This window comes from Ranitomeya variabilis, chromosome 4 (assembly GCF_051348905.1).
Source record: "Ranitomeya variabilis isolate aRanVar5 chromosome 4, aRanVar5.hap1, whole genome shotgun sequence".
Taxonomy (NCBI): domain Eukaryota; kingdom Metazoa; phylum Chordata; class Amphibia; order Anura; family Dendrobatidae; genus Ranitomeya; species Ranitomeya variabilis.
The window spans coordinates 711953177-711967036 of NC_135235.1; the positions used below are offsets into that span (position 1 = coordinate 711953177).

Consider the following 13860-nt stretch of genomic DNA (forward strand, 5'->3'; position numbering starts at 1 on the left):
TGGAGGCTCCATTATTCTCTATGTGGAGTGCGGCTCTGCGGGTGGAGGTCGGTGCTGGAGGCTCCATTATTCTCTATGTGGAGTGCGGGTGGAGGTCGCTGCTGGAGGCTCCATTATTCTCTATGTGGAGTGCGGCTCTGCGGGTGGAGGTCTGTGCTGGAGGCTCCATTATTCTCTATGTGGAGTGCGGGTGGAGGTCGGTGCTGAAGGCTCCATTATTCTCTATGTGGAGTGCGGCTCTGCGGGTGGAGGTCGGTGCTGGAGGCTCCATTATTCTCTATGTGGAGTGCGGCTCTGCGGGTGGAGGTCGGTGCTGGAGGCTCCATTATTCTCTATGTGGAGTGCGGCTCTGCGGGTGGAGGTCGGTGCTGGAGGCTCCATTATTCTCTATGTGGAGTGCGGCTCTGCGGGTGGAGGTCGGTGCTGGAGGCTCCATTATTCTCTATGTGGAGTGCGGCTCTGCGGGTGGAGGTCGGTGCTGGAGGCTCCATTATTCTCTATGTGGAGTGCGGCTCTGCGGGTGGAGGTCGGTGCTGGAGGCTCCATTATTCTCTATGTGGAGTGCGGCTCTGCGGGTGGAGGTCGGTGCTGGAGGCTCCATTATTCTCTATGTGGAGTGCGGCTCTGCGGGTGGAGGTCGGTGCTGGAGGCTCCATTATTCTCTATGTGGAGTGCGGCTCTGCGGGTGGAGGTCGGTGCTGGAGGCTCCATTATTCTCTATGTGGAGTGCGGGTGGAGGTCGCTGCTGGAGGCTCCATTATTCTCTATGTGGAGTGCGGCTCTGCGGGTGGAGGTCTGTGCTGGAGGCTCCATTATTCTCTATGTGGAGTGCGGGTGGAGGTCGGTGCTGAAGGCTCCATTATTCTCTATGTGGAGTGCGGCTCTGCGGGTGGAGGTCGGTGCTGGAGGCTCCATTATTCTCTATGTGGAGTGCGGCTCTGCGGGTGGAGGTCGGTGCTGGAGGCTCCATTATTCTCTATGTGGAGTGCGGCTCTGCGGGTGGAGGTCGGTGCTGGAGGCTCCATTATTCTCTATGTGGAGTGCGGCTCTGCGGGTGGAGGTCGGTGCTGGAGGCTCCATTATTCTCTATGTGGAGTGCGGCTCTGCGGGTGGAGGTCGGTGCTGGAGGCTCCATTATTCTCTATGTGGAGTGCGGCTCTGCGGGTGGAGGTCGGTGCTGGAGGCTCCATTATTCTCTATGTGGAGTGCGGCTCTGCGGGTGGAGGTCGGTGCTGGAGGCTCCATTATTCTCTATGTGGAGTGCGGCTCTGCGGGTGGAGGTCGGTGCTGGAGGCTCCATTATTCTCTATGTGGAGTGCGGCTCTGCGGGTGGAGGTCGGTGCTGGAGGCTCCATTATTCTCTATGTGGAGTGCGGCTCTGTGGGTGGAGGTCGGTGCTGGAGGCTCCATTATTCTCTATGTGGAGTGCGGCTCTGCGGGTGGAGGTCGGTGCTGGAGGCTCCATTATTCTCTATGTGGAATGCGGCTCTGTGGGTGGAGGTCGGTGCTGGAGGCTCCATTATTCTCTATGTGGAGTGCGGCTCTGCGGGTGAAGGTCGGTGCTGGAGGCTCCATTATTCTCTGGTTGAGCCTAGACTGTATGGGCTCCTTCCAGGTATATATTCTTGAACATAGCAGACTTTATGGGCTGCTGCCTGGCCCTGACTGCAGCCTATACATGACACTAGAATGTATGTGCTCCTTCAAGGTATAAATTATTAATGCCAGCAGAATATATGGGCTCCTGCCAGGTCCTGACTGCAGCCCATACAGTCTAGCCGGCTCACTGGTGAATACACTAGACTGTACGGGCTCCTGTCAGGTATATATTATTGTAGATACAGACTGTACGGACTCCTGTCAGGTGTATATTATTGTAGATATAGACTGTACGGGCTCCTGTCAGGTATATATTATTGTAGATACAGACTGTGTGGGCTCCTGTCAGGTATATATTATTGTAGATACAGACTGTACGGGCTCCTGTCAGGTATATATTATTGTAGATATAGACTGTATTGGCTCCTGTCAGGTATATATTATTGTAGATACAGACTGTACGGGCTCCTGTCAGGTATATATTATTGTAGATGCAGACTGTATGGACTCCTGTCAGATATATATTATTGTAGATATAGACTGTACGGGCTCCTGTCAGGTATATATTATTGTAGATATAGACTGTATGGGCTCCTGTCAGGTATATATTATTGTAGATTCAGTCTGTACGGTCTCCTGTCAGGTATATATTATTGTAGATATAGACTGTATGGGCTCCTGTCAGGTATATATTATTGTAGATATAGACTGTACGGGCTCCTGTCAGGTATATATTATTGTAGATATAGACTGTATGGGCTCCTGTCAGGTATATATTATTGTAGATTCAGTCTGTACGGTCTCCTGTCAGGTATATATTATTGTAGATATAGACTGTACAGGCTCCTGTCAGGTATATATTATTGTAGATACAGACTGTACGGGCTCCTGTCAGGTATATATTATTGTAGATACAGACTGTACAGGCTCCTGTCAGGTATATATTATTGTAGATATAGACTGTACGGGCTCCTGTCAGGTATATATTATTGTAGATACAGACTGTATGGGCTCCTGTCAGGTATATATTATTGTAGATGCAGACTGTACAGGCTCCTGTCAGGTATATATTATTGTAGATATAGACTGTATGGGCTCCTGTCAGATATATATTATTGTAGATATAGACTGTACGGGCTCCTGTCAGGTATATATTATTGTAGATATAGACTGTACGGGCTCCTGTCAGGTATATATTATTGTAGATATAGACTGTACGGGCTCCTGTCAGGTATATAGTATTGTAGATACAGACTGTACGGGCTCCTGTCAGATATATATTATTGTAGATATAGACTGTACGGGCTCCTGTCAGGTATATATTATTGTAGATACAGACGGTACGGGCTCCTGTCAGGTATATAGTATTGTAGATATACTGTAGATTGTACGGGCTCCTGTCAGGTGTATATTACTGATGATATCAGAATGTATGGGCTCCTATCAGGTATATATTACGGATTATATCAGAATGTATGGGCCTCTGTCAGGTATATATTATTGTAGATATAGACTGTATGGGCTCGTCAGGTATATATTACGGATTATATCAGAATGTATGGGCCCCTGTCAGGTATATATGCTGCGATTGTTCTCGTATGCTGATTCGGCATGTAAAAATAATCACAGATGTGATCTGCCCCATAGATTAACACTGGTCCGAGTGCCATGCGATGTTTTCTCACATAGCGCTCGTCCGTATTCTACGCTAGTGTGACCCCAGCCTTAAACTTATGAAGCGACACAGACCACCTGCAGTTCAGCCACCATCAATATTTAAATTACAAGTTTTTCACCATCCAAAACCTAGTTCAATAGGTTTCTTAAAGGGAACCTGTCACCAGGTTTTCCCCATATATAGTACCACCAGCACCTATATGCCCTTATACACACCCTTCTAGAGTGCTGTACCGTATATACTCGAGTATAAGCCAAAATTTTCAGCCCACTTTTTTGGGCAGAAAGTGACCCTCTCGGCTTATACTCAAGTCATTGTCGGCGGGGGAGCGGCGGCTGTCACATACTCACCTTCTGGCGCGGTCCCTGCATGTCCTATGGTCTCTGGGCAGCTCTTCCTGTGTTCAGCGGTCACGTGGTACCGCTCATTAAAGTAATGAATATGGACGCATATTCATTACTTTAATGAGCGGAACATGACTGCTGAACATAGGAAGACGCTGCTGGCTCCCGGAGACCATCTGACAGTGAGAAGCTGCCAGGGACCGCGCCGGGAGCAGGTGAGTATGACGGGGGGAGGTGAGCATTGTGCGATATTCACCTCTCCCCGTTCCAACGCAGGGCGCTGCTGTCTTCCGTCCTCTAGCTATGGCTGTTCAGGTCAGACGGCACAATGACGTAGTTAGTGTGCGCGACGCCCTCTGCCTGAACAGTCAGTGCAGAGGATGGAAGACAGAGCAGCGCACAGCGGTGGAATGTGGAAGGTGACTATCGCAAGTGCCGGGGGCCTGAGCGAAGAGAGGTGAGTATGTGATTTTTTTTATTTTAATTGCAGCAGCAGCATATAGGGAATAATGTGTGGAGCATCTTATGGGGCATAATGTGTGGAGCATCGTATGGGGCATAATCAGTGGAGCAGCTCATGGGGCATAATCTATGGAGCATCTTATGGGGCCATCAACCTTCATGCAGCATTGTATGGGGCAAAAGTTTCTATGGAGCATCTCATGGGGCCATTAACATTTGTGCAGCATTATATGGGGCATATTTTAATATGGAGCATCTTATGGGGCCATCATGAACTGTACTGAGCATTATATGGGGCTCCTGATTCAATATGGATATTCAAAAACACTTAACCTACTGCTGTCTCAATTAATTTTACTTTTATTGGTATCTATTTTTATTTTTGACATTTACCGGTAGCTGCTGCATTTTCCACCCTAGGCTTATACTCGAGTCAATAAGTTTTCCCAGTTTTTTGTGGCAAAATTAGAGGGGTCGGCTTATACTCGGACCGGCTTATACTCGAGTATATACTGTATGTCTGTAAGCCAATGTGCATAATGTAAATAACTTCTTATACTCACCTACGGGGCGGTTCGGTGTTATGTTTGGTGCTAGTCTTCATCCGGTGCAGTCCTTCCCATGGATGATGTGTTCTACATCATCCACACTCCCTCCCTCATCACGCTTTTGTGCAGGAACATTTCTCTGCTGAGCACAAAGCAAAGTACTGCAAAGGGCAGAAAGAAGTGCACTTGCAAAGGAGCGCGATGGAAGACACCGTGTGGATGACATAGGACGCGTCATCGACTCAAAGAAAGAAGGATGGTGATAGAAGAGAAGGCACCGGATTAAGACTAGCGAAGCCCATTGGATGGGGCTAGGCAAGTCTAATATGCCACTATCTTAAGGGCATACAGATAGTGGTTGTGCTTTATAAAATGCTGTATATAAGGGTATACAGGCAGTTGGCCTACTATATATGCACAGCATTTTAGAATGCTGTATATACGTGCATATAGATGGTGGCTGTACTTTATATGGGGGGGGACAGAAACAATGATTGAATAACTTGTACTAAGTAAACGGCTATGGTGCAAGAAAATATAGGGTACTTAGTTAACACGTTTGTTTGATTAAAAAATAATTGCAAAAGCAATCCCACCACTTCATGGTGAACCTAATTGGGACAGTCCTAACTAATATTAAAAACCTTAATATACACTGCTCAAAAATATAAAAACGGAACACTAAAATCCCACATCCTAGATATCACTGAATGAAATATTCCAGTTGTAAATCTTTATTCATTACATAGTGGAATGTGTTGAGAACAATAAAAGCTAAAAAAAGAACAACGTAAATCACAACTAATATAGCACAGAGGTCTGGAGTTGGAATGATGCTCAAAATCAAAGTGGAAATTGAAGTTATGGCTGATCCAACTTCAGCGGAAATGTCTCAAGACAAGGAAATGATGCTCAGTAATGTGTGTTGCCTCCACGTGCGTGCATGATCTCCCTACAATGCCTGGGCATTCTCCTTATGAGGCGGTGGATGTTATCCTGAGGGATGTCCTCTCAGACCTGGAATAAAGCATCCGCCAACTCCTGGCCAGTCTGTGGTGCAACGTGACATTGGTGGATGGAGCAAGACAAGATGTCAAAGATGTGCGCGATAGGATTAAGGGCTAGTGGACGGGCAGGCCAGTCCTTAGCATCAATGCCTTCATCTTGCAGGAACTGCTGACACGCTCCAGCCACATGAGGTCTGGCATTGTCATGCATCAGAAGGAACCCAGGGCCCAATGCACCAGCATATGGTCTCAGAAGGGGTCTGAGGATCTCCTCTCGGTACTTAATGGCAGTCAGGCTACCTATGGCGAGCACATGGAGGGCTGTGTGGCCCTCCAAAGAAATGCCACCCCACACCATTACTGACCCACTGCCAAACCGGTCATGCTGAAGGATGTTGCAGGCAGATCTCTCTCCATGGTGTCTCCAGACTCTGTTACGTCTGTCACATGTGCTCAGTGTGAACCTGCTTTCATCTGTGAAGAGCACAGGGCGCCTGTAGTGAATTTGCCAATCCTGGTGCTCTGTGGCAAATGCGAAGCGTCCTGCACGGTGTTGGGCTGTGAGCACAACTCCCATCTGTGGTCGTCGGGCACTCAGACCATCCTCATGGAGTCAGTTTCTAACCGTTTGTGCAGACACATGCACATTTGTGGCCTGCTGGAGGTCATTTTACGGGGTTCTGGCAGTGCTCCTCCTGTTCCTCCTTGCACAAAGGCTGAGGTAGTAGTCCTGCTGCTGGGTTGTTGCTTTCCTACGGCCCCCTCCATGTCTCCTGGTGTACTGGCCTGTCTCTTGGTAGCGCCTCCAGCATCTGGACACTACGCTGACAGACACAGCAAACCTTCTTGCCACAGCTCGCATTGATGTGCCATCCTTGATGAGCTGCACTACCTGAGCCACTTGTGTGGGTTGTAGAGTCCGTCTCATGCTACCACGAATGTGAAAGCTCAACCAGCATTCAAAAGTGACCAAAACATCAGCCAGAAAGCATTGTTACCGAGATGTGGTCCCCACCTGCAGAACCACTCCTTTTATTGAGTGTCTTGATAATTGGCAATCAATTCCATCTGTTGTATTTTCCATTTGCACAAAAGCATGTGAAATTGATTTTCAAACAGTGTTGCTTCCTAAGTGGACAGTTTGATTTCACAGACGTTTAATGTACTTGGAGTTATATTCTGTTGTTTAAGTGTTCCCTTTAGTTTTTTGAGCAGTGTATATTGATGTGGTTTTCCATTGCTGTGTCCAGTAGGTGGGCCCAATCCTTCTCATCCCTTATCCACATGCATGTCACATGACAAAATAGTGTTTTTAATTTTAGACTTAGGACTGTCCAAATTACGGTCACCGTGGAGTGGTGGGATGGCTTCGGCTTTTTTTTTTTTTTGTTACATAACACTTTTTTTTTAACTAAATACCCTATATTATTTTCATGCACTATGCTATTTATTTACTGCAGGGTATTCAATCATGTTTCAGTCTGTTTTTTTATCTGTTCAGAGGTGTCACGATATTGTATGACATGTAATATGATGTAATATGATTTTGTAGCTTTGCCTGTCAGACCCATGCTGCAGGCTAAAACCCCCCCTTCTCTCTGTGTTTGTGTTTGCTGAGATGTGGACGTGTATAAAAGTTTTTATTGCTAGCTGTAAATTCCAGGCTCTGGGCAACTTACTCATCCCTCCTCCCATCTATAATCAGCTAGAACTGGTATAGAATTTCCCAAAATCCATGAAGTCCTTTGTTCCAATACTGTAAGATATTGGGCCAACAATTTGGCCTAGGAAAATAATAAGTACATATTGCTAAGGTCCATCGGCGGATCTGTCAAACACTGTAAGCATGAGCCTCTAGTTCAAACAGGGACAGAGTACAGATTTCTCCGGAACCGGGTGTCAAAACGAGCCCGAATTTAGTATCATTAGAAAGCCAATTTTAGAATAAGAAGAATGCTGGGTGTGTTATGATTCTGACATGTTTGGGAATGAAAATACGAGACTTATAAGAATTAGAGTTAAATTTGGTAAGTTTGAAGGGAGAGGACGGACTGGGAAAGCCAGCCCTTTTGGTGATGTCACGGGCTGCAGTCTATAAGTCTCTGGCAGGCCCCCAGCAGTTGGTTTTACCTGAGGAGCCCTGACTGCTAGCCCTGATGAACTGGGACATATGGGAACTCCGCCCACTAGCCTGGTTGCCTGCAATGCCCTGAATACATGTAAGTGTTAATGTCTCATTTAACCCCTGTTATTTTTATAATTACCTTGTACATATTTTCAATTGTCTCATATTGTAACATCTTTATATGCCTTTTTGTAAACACTGCATTAATTTTTTACGGAGTAAAATATCTAAATACTAGTTTCGTTCTCCTGTTCTAAAACGTACCCTAAGTCTTCTGAAGGGAGTTACGCTACTGTTTTGGGTTAGCTTCGGACCTGTTTAATCGAAGCTGGTGGCAGCATACCTTTGTTCTGTGCCTTTGGGAGTCACCTTAGCGATGGCAGCGTTGACAATTATTGTTCCTGCCTGAGTGGGAGTAGTTATATCGCCTCGCTGCAGCTTGCCCAATAGCCAGTACAAAGCAGGCAGCCTTTCTGGCGACTAATTACCCTAGGTGCAGTACCTAACCTGACCTGAGGTTAAGGGGGGCGCCAGAGAGCTGCAAGTTCAAGCGTAACTGTAAAGCAGGATATACATAAATCCCTGCAGTTCGTGGTATATTGAAGAGCAGGGGGATAACTAAAATAAGCCCCTGCTGTAAACGAAGAGGTCAATAGCCTTGTGTGTGTTTTTTCATCACATTGTAGCAGTGGAGGGATAACTAGGATAAGCCCCCCTGTGCATGTGATAGCCGTCTATTGGCCTAAAGTCACCCTGATCCGTGACGTAGGGTGTTATGACCTGGTGGTTAAGGAATAACACTGATATGACCTGGTGGTTAAAGAACAACATGGGACGAGCTCTGGTAGCTGTACTGACCGCAGTTCCTAATCCTAACACCAACACTAGCAGTAGCCGTGGGATGTTCCTGTCACTCCCTAGACACCTCGTCACAGCCTGAGAACTAACTACCCCTAAAGATGGAAACTGAAAACTATCTTGCCTCAGAGAAAACCCCCAAAGGAAAGAGCCCCCCACAAATATTGACTGTGAGTGGAGAGGGAAATGACATACACAGAAATGAAAACAGATTTTAGCAAAGGAGGCCAATACTAATCTAAATAGACAGAATAGGAAAGGATACTGTGCGGTCAGTATTAAAAACTAAAAATCCACGCAGAGTTTACAAAAATGATCTCCACACCGACTCACGGTGTGGAGGGCAAATCTGCTTCCCCAGAGCTTCCAGCTAGCCTGAATATATCATAATGACAAGCTGGACAAAAAGAAACATAACATGAGCAGAGCAATAAGTCCACAGCAAATGGACAACAAGAGAACTAGCAAAAACTTATCTTTTGCTGAAATGGACAGGCCATAAGAGAAATCCAAGGGGAGATCTGAATCCAACCCAGAAAACATTGACAGCTGGCAAGAACTGAAGACCAGAGCCAGGTTAAATAGCAAAGCCAGGAGAGACAATGAGTGAAAGCAGCTGCTAAGCTAAACTCAAGGAGCAGCAGTTCCACTCGAAACCACCAGAGGGAGCCCAAGGGCAGAACTCACAAAAGTCCCATTCACAACCACAGGAGGGGGCCCAAGAACGGAATTCACAACAGTAGGGGTGACGGTCATGGTGTGAATCGTGACAAGAGGCCAGTGTGAATGTGTACTTACACGCTGCATGCAAACACCTGGTCACAGATTCCCTTTAACTCCTTAATGACCAATACACCTTTTTTACTGATCTAAAATGTAAGATCTAAGAGAATACCATCCCCAGACAGGTGGCAACCCTGCAGCTGTTGGCTGTACAACAGGGGTGTCAGACTGCATTCCTCGAGGGCCTCAAACCATGCATGTTTTCAAGATTTCCTTAGCATTGCACAAAGTGCTGGAATCATTATCTGTGCAGGTGGTTAAATTATCACCCGTGCAATACAAGGAAATCCTGAAAACATGACCTGTTTGCGACCCTCGAGGAATGCAGTTTGACACCCCTGCTGTACAATATAGCTGACAAAATGCTGCATCAGCCACAATCAGTGTTGGCACTGACCTTGGCTGTTTAAACCCCTTAAATGCTGCTGTCAAGTGACTTAAGCACCTAAATGGTTAAGGCTATGTGCGCACGTTGCAGATTTGCTTGAGGAAATTTCTGCATGGTTACTGCGTCTCTTAGCAGAAAACGCAGTGGAAATTCTGTACTTTTTTATGTGGATTTGATGCGTTTCTATAAATCATGAGCGCTAAATATATATTAAAAAAACAAAAATAAGGAAAATGCATCACAATTCCTTTATTTATTCAAACTCTTCATGAGATACCCTCATTAATATTAACTAAAGACACACACACACACACACACACACACACACACACACACACACACACACACACACACACACACACACACGTTTAGACACACCTCATTTAAAGATTTTTCTGTATTTTCTCGACTATGAAAATTGCACATTCACACTGAAGGCATCAAAACTATGTGGAATTATATACTTAATAAAAGTGTAAGACAACTGAAAATATGTCTTATATTCTAGGTTTTTCAAAGTAGCCACCTTTTGCTTTGATGGCTGCTTTGCACACTCTTGGCATTTTCTTGATGAGCTTCAAGAGGTAGTCACCGGGAATGGTCTTCCAACAATCTTGAAGGAGTTCCCAGAGATGCTTAGCACTTGTTGGCCCTTTTTGCCTTCACTCTGCGGTCCAGCTCACCCCAAACCATCTCGATTGGGTTCAGGTCTGGTGACTGTGGAGACCAGGTCATCTGGCGTAGCACCCCATCACTCATCTTCTTGGTCAAATAGCCCTTACACAGCCTGGAGGTGTGTTTGGGGTCATTGTCCTGTTGAAAAATAAATGATGGTCCAACTAAACGCAAATAGGATGGAATAGCATGCCGCTGCAAGAAGCTGTGGTAGCCATGCTGGTTCAGTATGCCTTCAATTTTGAATAAATCCCCAACAGTGTCACCAGCAAAGCACCCCCACACCATTACATCTCCTCCTCCATGCTTCACGGTGGGAACCAGGCATGTAGAGTCCATCCGTTCACCTTTTCTGTGTTGCACAAAGATACGGTGGTTGGAACCAAAGATCTCAAATTTGGACTCATCTGACCAAAGCACAGATTTCCACTGGTCTAATGTCCATTCCTTGTGTTATTTAGCCCAAACAAGTCTCTTCTGCTTGTTCCCTGTCCTTAGCAGTGGTTTCCTAGCAGCTATATTACCATGAAGGCCTGCTGCACAAAGTCTCCTCTTAAGGGCTTGTTTCTATTTGCGAGAAACACGTCCGTATCTCGAATGTGGAAACCAAGCTGTGGCGCCGGCACTCCAGAGCGGAGCGTGCGGCTGCATACGAACACATGGAGCTGCACGCTCTGCTCCAAAGTGCCGGCGCCACAGCTTGGTTTCCACATGCGAGATACGGATATTTTTCTCGCAAATGGAAACAAGCCCTAACAGTTGTTGTAGAGATGCATCTGCTGCTAGAATTTTGTGTGGCATTGACCTGGTCTCTAATCTGAGCTGCTGTTAACCTGCGATTTCTGAGGCTGGTGACTCGGATAAACTTATCCTCAGAAGCAGAGGTGACTCTTGGTCTTCCTTTCCTGGGGCGGTCCTCATGTGAGCCAGTTTCTTTGTAGCGCTTGGTGGTTTTTGCCACTGCACTTGGGGACACTTTCAAAGTTTTCCCAATTTTTTGGACCGACTGACCTTCATTTCTTAAAGTAATGATGGCCACTCGTTTTTCTTTACTTAGCTGCTTTTTTTTCCTTGCCATAATAGAAATTCGAACAGTCTATTCAGTAGGACTATCAGCTGTGTATCCACCAGACTTCTGCACAACACAACTGATGGTCCCAACCCCATTTATAAGGCAAGAAATCCCACTTATTAAACCTGACAGGGCACACCTGTGAAGTGAAAACCATTTACGGTGACAACCTCTTGCAGCTCATCAAGAGAATGCCAAGAGTGTCGAAAGCAGTCATCAAAGCAAAAGGTGGCTTCTTTGAAGAACCTAGAATATAAGACATTTTCAGTTGTTTCACTCTTTTTTGTTAAGTATATAATTCCACATGTGTTAATTCATAGTTTTGATGCCTTCAGTGTGAATGTACAATTTTCATAGTCATGAAAATACAGAAAAATCTTTAAATGAGGTGTGTCCAACTTTTGGTCTGTAGTGTGTCTCTTTAGATTTTATATACACCTATACTGTGTGTATATATCTATTCTATTGTAACCTGTCAGTGTGATTTTACTGTACACTGCACCTGAATTGTCGGGCCTTTCAAAGGACACCGTTGCGTATTTCTCGCAAGTCACACTGATGGCCCGTGTGGTGCGAGTTTTTCTTGCACAAATAGACTTTCATTGGCGAGGCTGATATACGGTGCAAATCGCAGCATACTGCAATTTCACTCGCACATATAATACGGCCGTGAAAAAAAAAAAAAAGTGATGGGAGATTAACATTGGTCTGAGTGCTATGCGATTTTTTTTTTCTCGCATAGCACTCGTCCGTATTCCTCTCTAGTGTGACTCCGGCCTTCAAGGGAGAATCATTCAAAATTCCTATTTTTTACAATTTGTAAAATTTCTGATTTTTTTACAAAATAAAGCAAAACAAATCAACCCAAGTTTACCATTATCATAAATTCTAATATGTCACGAAAAAAAAAAAAAAAATCTCAAAAGCAATGGGATGTTGAAGCATTCCAGAGTTATTACTATATAAAGTGACACTGGTCAGATTTTAAAAAAATTGGCCCGTCACTAAGGGGCTAAGAGCTTGTACAAGTGAACATTGTTTCAAAAGTGGTTTACCTGTCTCAGGCAGGTTTCACACCAGCGTTCGGCAGCCTTCTTCCTCCGTTAAGCCCCCCCCCCCCACTACTGCACCTCTTCCTTCAGCTCCGCCTAAGTCTGCATGCGTCCCCTATCTTTAACATTGGGTACGCAGGCATGCTTCATTTTGACGATGCGCTGAACTGCGTCGAACACAACATGTTGCATTTTATTGCGGTCGGCGCAGCGTTAAAACACATGCGGAGGCATCCGCTTGGCCTGCGTACCCAATGTTAAAGATAGGGTATGCAGGACGCATGCAGACGTAGGCGGAACTGAATGAAGAGTTGTGGCAGTGAGCGGGGCTTAGGCTACTTTCCCACTAGTCCGTCGGCCCGACGGACAGTGTGTTTTATGTAGCACAATGTGGGCAGCGGAGGCAGTTTTACAACGCATCCTTGGCCCATTGTGAGTTCCGGGGAGGAGGGGGCGGCGTTTCGGCGTCGAAAATGGCGGACTCGACGCACAAAAAAAAGTTACATGGAACTTTTTTTTGTGCCAACGGTCCGCCAAAACACGACGGATGCGACGTGTGGCAATCCGTCCCAGTGTGTCGCTAATGAAAGTCTATGGAGAAAAAACGCATCATGCAGGCAACTTTGCAGGATGCGTTTTTTCTCCAAAACGACGCAATGAGACATGCCTCACACGACGCTAATGTGAAAGTAGCCTTAACGGAGGAAGAAGGCTGCCATCCGCATCCCTGCCGAATGCTGGTGTGAAACCAGCCTAAGGCTGTTATTATAGCACCTTACATGTGTTACACAGTGTAGCATGGCTAAAGGGTGTCTAATCGACGGGAGATATGTGTCACATAGATGGCTTACCGCTGTGATGTAACCATAGCTGTCAGTATGTGTGTCAGGACCTGTGGTGGGGTCACAACCACATGTCTGATCATGTGATGGGTTCTGGGTGTGGTTAGACCTATTAAAGAAAGCCTAATGCTAGCCTCCAGAGTGAGTGTTAGGCCATGTTCACACTTTGCGGTTTTTACAGCGGAACCGCTGCGATTTTGATGCTGCGGGTCCGCAGCAGTTTCCATAGCGTTTACATTAACATGTAAACCCTATGGAAACCGCAAACCGCAGTGCACATGCTGCGGGAAAAACCGCGCAGAAATGCAGCAGTTTACAACCCGCAGCATGTCACTTCTTTGTGCAGAATCGCTGCGATTCTGCACCCATAGGAATGCATTGAACCGCTTACTTCCCGCATGGGGCTGTGCCCACGTTGCGGGAAGTA

General features: G+C 46.0%; 1 protein-coding gene across 2 annotated transcripts in view; it reads left to right on the forward strand.

The window, feature by feature from the left end:
- Window positions 1–693: 693 nt before the first annotated feature.
- The window catches only part of LOC143766548 (uncharacterized), a 43977-nt gene continuing 30810 nt past the window's right edge, over window positions 694–13860 (forward strand). The window contains exon 1 of one of the 2 annotated variants that reach the window (XM_077254317.1): window positions 694–793. The gene's annotated coding sequence lies outside the window, so the exon portion shown is untranslated. Of the gene's footprint in view, window positions 794–1385; window positions 1616–13860 lie in introns of those variants that run through there. The other variant, XM_077254316.1, reaches the window with a different exon arrangement.